This window comes from Oncorhynchus tshawytscha, linkage group LG03 (genome assembly GCF_018296145.1).
Source record: "Oncorhynchus tshawytscha isolate Ot180627B linkage group LG03, Otsh_v2.0, whole genome shotgun sequence".
NCBI classification, from domain to species: Eukaryota; Metazoa; Chordata; class Actinopteri; order Salmoniformes; family Salmonidae; genus Oncorhynchus; species Oncorhynchus tshawytscha.
The window spans coordinates 25,437,314-25,448,248 of NC_056431.1; the positions used below are offsets into that span (position 1 = coordinate 25,437,314).

Consider the following 10,935-nt stretch of genomic DNA (forward strand, 5'->3'; position numbering starts at 1 on the left):
GACTCAACTCCAGCCACTTTAATAATGGGAATTGATGGGAAATGATGTAAAATATATCACTAGCCACTTTAAACAATGCTACCTAATATAATGTTTACATACCCTACATTATTCATCTCATATGTATACGTATATACTGTACTCTATATCATCTACTGCATCTTTATGTAATACATGTATCACTAGCCACTTTAACTATGCCACTTTGTTTACAAACTCATCTCATATGTATATACTGTACTCGATACCATCTACTGTATCTTGCCTATGCCGCTCTGTACCATCACTCATTCATATATCTTTATGTACATATTCTTTATCCCCTTACACTTATGTGTATAAGACAGTAGTTTTGGAATTGTTAGTTAGATTACTTGTTGGTTATTACTGCATTGTCGGAACTAGAAGCACAAGCATTTCGCTACACTCGCATTAACATCTGCTAACCATGTGTATGTGACAAATAAAATTTTATTTTATTTGATTTGAGATTCAGTTTCAATGCCCCCAGACCCAACTCATCGTTAGGTAGGACTATGCCCTCCAGGGAGAGTAGGCTATTAAAAAAAAACTTCTTACATGATTATAAAGAAGTAGCAAGAACTTTCTAGATTAGAAATAACAGATGTAAACACATATTTTCAGAAAATAAACGTGTTAAACTAATCTAATCAAAAACCACATATACTGTATATATATATTTTTTTTTACAGTTATTTTTTTTTATGTGGAGCAACGACAAAGAAGCCCAATCTATAAGGAATTATGTTTTATTCCATATAGAAATCACATAAAGAAAAGACTTGCCAAAATAAATAACGAAAAATTGATCGAATGTAGAACGACTAACCGCTGGAGTGCAGTTCACAAATATATTCACTAGGTGGAGGTGTTCCTTCACTATGTTCTTTTAGATAATATCCAAGTGGTCTCGCCCTTTGTAACGTTAGTAGTAATATAGAGACTATAGATCAAAAGTAGAAACGAGGATATTATCATGGAGTTTTAACGATCACATCTCTGAAAACTTTAACAAATGCAGGGAACGTTAGAACACATGTCCCGTTGAAGTTATCAACACAATTGGGCAGGGTAGCTGCAATAGAGTCATTATTGACAAGAAGAAGTCTGCCTGTAGGTTTGTAGAGGCTAAGGAAAGAGTGTATAAAACAAGTATGGTACTCCATATGTAACTGATATTTACAGTTGAGGTAATTCAAATTCAAATGCATACGTATCCAGTTCTGTTCTGAAGCAGCAGCAAGGTAATTGGTTCTGTTTATCTCGTATTCAGGAGCGGGGCCAGCTTTGAGTTTCCTATGGAAATGTCCATCAGCTGGCGGCAGGCTTCCATTGTATTATGCATAGTCACGGTGTTGTAGTCATACTTCCATTTTAAAACTGTTCTTTTGCTGCCTTGTTTTTTCCTCTCTCAATCTAATATCGCCCGCCGTTGCATTTCCCCATGATTTGCGATAACCAAGATAACAGTTCATCTAAATGTACAAAAGCCTATCTGATACGGGTCATATAACACCGAGGGTAAATAGTCAGACAAAAATAAACAATCATAAAATTGAGTTCATAGTCCTGCTGTATAAACATAGCCAATGACTCATCTGCTCAAAATCTGAGTCTGTGTCTAAAATGTACAAATTCCACCCATCCGGTGCCCTGGGCAAGCTAAAACAGATGCACTTTATTTCACTTCTGTTCACATCAGTGTCCATGTCCTGAAGTCAGCGTCTGAGAGACATTCTGTAATGGAATAAACACCCTTGCTGCGTGTGTTCCGAACAGAATTCCAGTCAAATGGAGGGATGTGGGAGGTTGTGTTGTCCGCACACCGCTTGCTTTTATCCGAGATTAGAAATGTAGTGTCGTTCACAGCTGTAACAATAAATGTTCAAACAGTATATCCACTTTACTGTATAATGTCATACCAGCAAATAATACGGTGTGTTTTTGCTTCTTTTTCAAATGTAAATGTTTTATTTCACCTTTATTTAACCAGGTAGGTCAGTTGAGAACCGGTTTACATTTACAACTGTGACCTGGCCAAGATAAAGCAAAGCAGTGCGACAATAAACAACAACACGGATTTTAACATAGGATAAAGAAAAGTACAGTCAACAACACAATAGAAAAATCTATATAGAGTGTGTGCAAATGGAGTAAGGAGGTAAGGAAATAAATAGGCCAATAGTAGCGAAGTTATAGGATACATCCTAATAAGATGGCCCAACATGTCATAGTCCGTTATTGGGGGAAGAATTAACACGAAACGGAATGAGCTCAGTCACAAAACAAGGGGTGAAGAACATTGAAACTGAGCACATGGCATCTCCGGCTGCTTTTCTGCCTATAAACCCCATTATGCCTCTGATTGTATTGATTGGAGACGTGTTTACAATGGCATCAATGCACTGACTGTCCTTAGGGAACTAGTGGGAGTGTGATAAAGCATCGATGAATAGCCAAACAAGTGTCCTTAATATGCTGAACCAATAAGGCTATTAAAGAAAGAAGATGTTAAATAGGCATCTTACATTTGATAAATGGAATACTTTTGGGAACCTGTATCTAATAACTAGAAATATGTCTGATTGTAAGGTTAGACAAAGCTTTTTTGTTTGATCCTCCTCATTTAAATGGAATAGAATAACCCCATTGTTCCCGAGAGAACCTTGTTGTGCCATGAATAGCCAGGTAACCAAAGAAAATTGGTGAAGAATGAGAAGTCTTTCACTGGAGCTAAGCTGTCTAGAAATAGAGGAGAAGAAAGGGCTGGAGACGGGGGATTGTGAGGTTGGTCGAGGACGGGTGGACAGAGGGCGGGGATGGTGAAACTGACTGCCAGGTAAGGATGTGAATGGGGATTGGTTGTTGTCTCTGCTAGGCAGCCTTGACTGCCAATCACGAGAAGGTGCATTTTTAGAAACACACACAACACGGTCCCGTCTCGAAGTGGCTCTTCAAGCCACTTGCAGCTGGACACACGTTGCCACCCTCCGTCATCGTGTGTCTGACTATGGTGAGCGTGTTTGGCTGCATGGTGCTGACGTGTATGGTGAGTACGCACACGTTGTCATTTCGCAGGGAGACACCACGATATTCCAGACCTCGGGACATTTCAGACCCCGAGTTTCCGTCATTTTTGTTGTTGTTGACAACAGATAGATTCTTAGAAGAAAAAAATGAAAATAGAAACACGTTAACTAAGTCATTCAGAGAGAACAGCGTGAACAAGAGAGAGCACGTTTCAGTTATCACTCATTAGAACAGATACGTGAGTGCATCATTTGTATCATTTATAAAGAGCTACCTTACAGTGGACTTACAAACAAGTTCTACGGTCACCACAACCATCCCGTCTATAAGACCACATGACGGGACACACTGTGGCTATTGTGTGCGGGTGTGTCTCTGGGGCGATAATGAAAAACAGTTTGAGATAAGGTAAATGGTTTAAAGCGATTATAATGGTTCTACTATAGTGGCCAGTCTCGACACAAGCCTGGCAACACTGTTAGAGGCCTCACGTACTCTGAACCCTCGCTCTCTTTCTCTCTGTATCCATCCTCCTCTTTTTTCGGGCCTTGCACTCTTTGACCCCCAGGGCCAGAAAGACATGCTGTTGGAGAGGACAAGAGGAAGATGAAGGAGGGACACGCAGCATGGTGAGCTGCACACAGGCCAGACACACTCGTGATAAGATGGTCACAGGAATAGAAGGAGAGAGAAAGAGGGGGGTAAGGGAACAGGCTGTTGGCAGAGAGGGATGGATAAGGGAGTGGGCAGAGGGAGATGGAGAGAAAGAAATTGGCTCTGTGGATTAAGCTGGGATTGGAGTTGTGGGTGAAACGAAGGCGACTGACAGCTGAAGTGAAATGTAGCTGTAGTTTGGCACTGATCGATTAGTTAACGCGCTGAGCTGAGTCAGTCAGTCAGTATGGAGAGTGGGGGGGTCCAGTCTTGAGTTTGCATGTGATGCATTGACCCAAAATGTGTCAATAATGAAGCAAGGGAGGGCTTTTTTTTAATATAAATTGACATTTTCAAAAAAATACAGTTATTCCATGTTTAGATTTCTATCAGAGCAGACTTCATCAGTGTCATGATGCTGTTTTTTTAACATATTTTTTATTTAACCATTATTTAACTAGGCAAGTCAGTTAAGAACAAATTCTTATTTACAATGACAGCCTACAAAAGGCAAAATGCCTCCTGCCTCCTGCCTTAAATCCAATATGAATATAGGACAAAACACACATCACAACAAGAGAGACAACACAACAAAACATATAGATGGATCCAGGGAAGACTACAGTACAGCCTCCACCAGACTCTAGCCATATTGCCACTGAACTAGATATGATTCAAATGTCTTGAAATCCTCCATTGAAGTTATCAGCTCTATATATTTTCAGGTTTATGTCAGGTGCCATGTAGTCCTTATATACAGTGCATTCAGAAAGTTTTCAGACCCCTTGGCTTTTTTCACATTTTGTTACATTACAGCCTTATTCTAAAATGTATGAAATAGTTTTTTCCCCTCATCAATCTACACATAATACCCCATAATGAAAAGGCAAAAACAGGTTTTTATAAATGTTTGCAAATTTATTTAGAAAAAAAAACAACTGAAATATCACATTTACATAAGTATTCAGACCCTTTCCTCAGTACTTTGTTGAAGCACCTTTGTCAGTGATTGCAGCTTCGAGTCTTCTTGGGTATGATGCTACAAGCTTGGCACACCTGTACAGTATTTGGGTAGTCTCTCCCATTCTTCTCTGCAGATTCTCTCAAGCTCTGTCAGGTTAGATGGGGAGCGTCACTGTACATTTATTTTCAGCTCTCCAGAGATGTTTGATTGGGTTCAAGTCCGGGCTCTGGCTGGGCCACTCAAGGACATTCAGAGACGTGTTATCCCGAAGCAACACCAGCGTTGTCTTGGCTGTGTGCTTAGGGTCATTGTCCTGTTGGAATGTGAACCTTCGCCCCAGCCTTAGGTCCTGAGCACTCTGGAATAGGTTTTCATCAAGGAGCTCTCCGTACATTGCTCCGTTCATCTTTCCCCGATGCAGAGTAGTCTCCCAGTCCTTTCCACTGAAAAACATCCACCCAACATGATGCTGCCACCCCCATGCTTTACCGTTGGGATGGTGCCAGGTTTCCTCCAGACATGATGATTGGCATTCAGGCCAAAGAGTTCAATCTTGGGAATCTTGTTTCTCATGGTCTGAGAGTCTTTAGGGGGCTTTTGTCAAACTCCAAGTGGGCTGTCATGTGCCTTTTACTGAGGAGTGGCTTCTGTCTGGCCATTCTACTCTTGCTCAGTTTGGACGGGCGGCCAGCTCCAGGAAGAGTCGTGGTGGTTCTAAACTTCATGTAGGCCACTGTGTTCTTGGAGACCTTTCAATGCTGCAGAAATGTTTGGCTACCCTTCCCCAGATCTGTGACTCGACACAATCCAGTCTCGGAGCTCTACAGCGGTTCCTTCGACCTCATGGCTTTGTTTTTGCTCTGACATGCGCTGTCAACTGTGTGACCTTCTATAGACAGGTGTGTGTGCCTTTCCAAAACATGTCCAATCAATTGGATTTACCACAGGTGGAACTCCAATGAAGTTGTAGAAACATCTCAAGGATGATCAATGGAAACAGGATGCGTCTGGCCTCAATTTCGAGTCTCATAGCAAAGGGGTCTGAATACTTATGTAAACAAGCTATTTCTGTTTATTTTGAATACATTTGCAAACATTTCTAAACACATGTTTTCGCTTTGTCATTTTGGGGTATTGTGTGTCGATTGATGAGGAAAATGTCTTATTTAATCCATTTTGGAATAAGGTTGTAACATGACAAAATGTGGAAAAGGTTAAGGGGTCTGAATAGTTTCAAAATACACACATAAGATGTTATTCAATATTCTGAAATCCATGTATTTATTCATATTAAATACAGTATTTGAATTTCCTGAATGTCTGAGCCATACATATCTACGTCAATGGAGGCTGCTGATGGGAGGACGGATCATAATAACGGCTGGAATGGAGTGAGTGGAACGGCATCAAACATGTTAAATATGTGGTTTCCATGTCGTTGATGCCATTCCACTCACTCCTTTCCAGCCGTTATTATGAGCCGTCCTCCCCTCAGCAGCCTCCACTGACTTGAGTGCATGGTGGAATCTCTGACTCACAGTGTGGCCTGGCTGAGTGTCGCCAGTATCTTGAAGTGGTCACTTGACATTCAAACATCTCACAGAATGCAGCTCATAGCTGGAATGCAATGCACCAATGCAGAGGTAAAAATACCTCTTCTGTGAGGAAGACGTTGGAACGTTTGTTGTCATTTCTACGGTTATATAAAGTATCTGAATATGCACAACATTGACTGAGAAAACTGGTGCATCAAAAACAATCTGGATAAATGTGTAAAATGGTCAACTTGTTAAAATGGAGGAAATCCTCATTTAATAAGGGAACATATTGGAGACTCTTCTCTTTCATGAAGTCGTCACTTTACCGAGAAACCTACACCAAAATATAGAGCAGACAGGACAGACATTCCCATACCATCAGATGGACTAAACTGACTAATTCATTGATTGGTGTCTATAGTGGTTCAATGTGTACAATTCCACATGGAACAGAGCTGGGCTACCAGTTGTAGAAATAGTAATATGATGAAACCGCCCCACCTGATCTAGCACTAATCTAAGTTCTTCATTTTCACCCTGACGGTTGAGGTTAATATTATTTAAAACAATATTTTTTTATTGTCACATACACCAGATAGGTGCAGTGAAATGTGTTGTTTTACAGGGTCAGTCATAGTGGTACAGTGCACCTGGAGTAAATTTGGGTTAAGTGCCTTGCTCAAGGGCAAATCGATAGATTTTTCACCTTGTCGGCTCGGATATTCGAACCGGCAACCTTTCGGTTACGGACCCAACACTCTAACCGCTAGTAACAGAAAGGTCGAGTAAGCTGATCCTAGATCTGTGAACAACTTCTAGCCAGAGTGTGATTGTAACTGAGTAACTGAGTGAGGACAGGATCTTGTGTGACATTTTAAAGCTTCCCCTGGGTTGTGGAGATGCCAGCTGCTTTAAGAATTATCGTTAATATTTAATGATGATAGGGGATCTGGTTACTGTACCTACAGCTGACATTCACTCACTTAGTCCCTCAGGGAATTTGTGACTATGTGACCAAATTAAACACATAATAAAAAATGCAGGGGACTGCAAATTTGACCAATCACTGCAGAATTACAGCAGAAAATCGAACCAGTACAGTAAACATGTCTATGGCAACCCACGTGTAACACCCCTCATCTACTCATCTACATTTCTTGTCTGTGTAGGCGTAGTTAGCACTCGATTTCCAATTTAGTGGCCTGGCGGTAAAACGCCAAAAACAGAACAACAGCGAAACGGTAGAAAACAAATCGCAAAGGGTAAACTTATTTGATGAACAGGCATTACAGCAGCCATTCACATCAGAAACAAATGGGAGTGTCACTATTCTTCATTCTCAGATTTGTCTGTAGTATTTTAGTTAGGGACGACATTCGTCGCCTCTACTTGATTACTATCGGCAAACTCTGCCTTCGCTGCTTACGTAGTTTGTCATCCCCGGAGGGAACATTGGTTCTGCCATTAAGGCAGAGCTGCCATCTGAACAAGATTGAATAAGGAAAACTCCACTGATTGAAATTGCATCTCAGGCAGTTTGAATCGAACAAGGACACACATAATTAGACGTATTCCTCAGCACACCTAGAGCTACATAGTGCATTTTCTGTCACTTCCCTCCTGATTCTCACGTTTACTGTGCCTTGCCTTTTTTTCATATTCCTCTACCCTGAGTTCTCTCAGGTCTCATCAATTCCTTGTCCTTCCCTTCCTTCTCTCTTTTCCAATTTCCTCTCTCCACCTTCCGCCATGTTTTGGGTGTCAAGAAACAATATTTGTGATTTTCTACACTAACAGCCCAGCAACATGCAGGGTCTCACCCTCCAATCATGTCTTGCCAAGTCCCCGCTCTCCACCAATCAAAATGTGCCGAATCCATTCTCTTTTCCAATCCCAAGCTGAGGACTGCACTGCAGATGCAGAGAGTGGACACGGTGACAATGTTCTGTTCATCACCTTGTTAGGCAGGTAAAGAATGTTCTGTCTGGTCAGACATCTTTCCTCCTACTGCAGTATGGTTATAGAGGGGGATAAAGGGTGATGGATCTTACACAAGAGCTTACGTTGGCTGAGCAACGGGTAGGACTAGCAACGGGTAGGAACACCTATCGGAGATTATGACAGGGACAGAGAGAGATGTGGGTTTATTTGTCAAATGTTCATGTTCATGGTCTTAGTTACCATTCCTCATTGAACAGAGCTCTATTCTATTCATATATCTCATGTGTTATTAATACCAGTCAGCCATGATGATGGGGAGGGCAGGCAGGTAATGACATGTGGTTTTCTTTGTCAAATGGTGATGATGTTATTATTGTACAGAAGTCTAGGCAGGGATTCCATCTGAGCACGTTAGTCCTCAATGCAGCTTTTTAAAGGCAATGTTACCAAGTTCGCAGAGATAGAATTCAAGGTAAACGCTGCAGATGTAGGCTCAATTTGAAATTACCTTTAAATGTCCCGGCCTGTATTTAAATACACTGAAGGGTATTTCAATGGATCACTGAATCAAACAATAAACCCAGGACTGAAGTTTCCAAAACCAAGCCTGGGGTGACAAGGTCTAAGTGCTTCACCATTCAATAGGAAGTAGAGTATATAAAGAAAAATGTGTGGGACCCACCATAGAAACCTAATAATTCACGAGAGTGGATTTGGCATCCTAAAAAAAAAAATCTGCCATATTGGTCAGAAAAATGTTCATTCTAGGAATTGATCAAATATGGTAAAATCTTGGATTCACCAACATCCACCCGAGCCTGAGGGCCAGTCATTCAGATTCTGCTTGAGCTGTTTAGTCACAGGGTCTCCCACTGTACTTCTTACCGATACAAAGGAGAATATCCGTCACAACAATGTTTCCCAAAATTGGTCTCCAGGTCCAAAGGGGTGCAAGCCTTTAGTTGAATCAGGTGTGTTTCGGGCAAAAAGGAAAATGGGCACACCTTTGGAGCCAGGACCGATATTGGGAAACATTGCGTGAATGTATGACAACAACAGAGTAGTTGATTTCAGTAGAAACAGATCTGGGAACACAAGCTATCCCCCTAAAAGGGAGAAGTCATGACCGAATCCACATCTGGCCAAACCCACCTGGGCTGTTTGTTCCTATGACTGAGGATTTGACTAAAGTAGAAACAGATCTGGCAACCAAAGCAACATTTTTTTTTAACTATTCCAGTAAGTGATGAGATGTGATAAACCACCTCTCAGTATAGCCTCTCAGGGAAAATGATCAGTGATTTATTGGCATGATTTGATAGTGTGTTGCAGCATTGGCTAATTAATCACATTTTCTATGGGTTCTAGCTACTCTGGCTAACCAGGAGAGGTGTGTGTGTGTGTGTGTGTGTGTGTGTGTGTGTGTGTGTGTGTGTGTGTGTGTGTGTGTGTGTGTGTGTGTGTGTGTGTGTGTGTGTGTGTGTGTGTGTGTGTGTGTGTGTGTGTGTGTGTGTGTGTGTGCGGTCAGTTCGTAGCATCTGCAAAGAAGGCCATTCAAATACGTTCATTTGTAAACTCCTAAGCAGAAGATGAAAGGGTTATGCTCAAACGTTTGAAGCAATGGCTTAGAAAACACTACACTCATTTGAACTATAATGTGTGGCCTGCATGTCTTTCATCTGATGAAGGTTCAACTAAAATGTGCAATTTTAATGTACATCTTCATCATTTCTTTATACTTTAACTCCTGCTAAACCAAAAATCTGAGCAGAGCATTTAAACATGTTTTTGTTGTTGTTGGTAATAGCAACCGCTGTAAATTCACCATTTTATGGCCGTTTGATTAGACCTTAGTCTGGACACTCTGCTCTGATTGGAGGATGAAAAAGAGCCGCTGCCTAGATGCATCAGTGTTTGGGTACGTCATAAAGCAGAACCAGAGAGAACCTGGCTGTGTGAGTGTGTCTGCATGCGTCCAGATGTTCACTCAGACCACTCCCCCCCTCGGATGGGGCCACAGTGTCTCCTGACCCCTCCTGTCTCAGCCTCCGGTATTTATGCTGCAGTAGTTTATGTGTCGGGGGGCTGGGGTCAGTTTGTTATATCTGGAGTACTTCTCCTGTCCTATTCGGTGTTCTGTGTGAATCTAAGTGTGCGTTCTCTAATTCTCTCCTTCTCTCTTTCTTTCTCTCTCTCGGAGGACCTGAGCCCTAGGACCTGAGCTCCAGGACTACCTGACATGATGACTCCTTGCTGTCCCCAGTCCACCTGGCCATGCTGCTGCTCTAGTTTCAACTTCCACCTGACTGTGCTGCTGCTCCAGTTTCAACTGTTCTGCCTTATTATTATTCGACCATGCTGGTCATTTATGAACATTTGAACATCTTGGCCATGTTCTGTTATATATATCTCCACCCGGCACAGCCAGAAGAGGACTGGCCACCCCACATAGCCTGGTTCCTCTCTAGGTTTCTTCCTAGGTTTTGGCCTTTCTAGGGAGTTTTTCCTAGCCACCGTGCTTCTACACCTGCATTGCTTGCTGTTTGAGGTTTTAGGCTGGGTTTCTGTACAGCACTTTGAGATATCAGTTGATGTACGAAGGGCTATATAAATAAATTTGATTTGATTTGATCAGACCAGGACTGTGTCAGATACAGCCCTCCCCAGGACCACTAATCCATTGACCATGCTAGTAGCACACAGTGTGAAATGAATCATCCCAATGTGTGTATATATGATCATCACATACTGTCCCTGCTACTGCTAATATGTATCAGTAAAAGTCAT

General features: G+C 41.8%; 1 long non-coding RNA gene across 1 annotated transcript; it reads left to right on the top strand.

Moving 5' to 3' along the window:
* The first annotated feature begins 2,997 nt into the window (after positions 1 to 2,997).
* On the top strand, positions 2,998 to 10,389 carry LOC112246582. Its single transcript, XR_002952942.2, has 3 exons — positions 2,998 to 3,070; positions 3,620 to 3,680; positions 10,349 to 10,389. It is a non-coding gene; the product is annotated as an uncharacterized LOC112246582 (long non-coding RNA).
* The last annotated feature ends 546 nt before the right edge of the window (positions 10,390 to 10,935 follow it).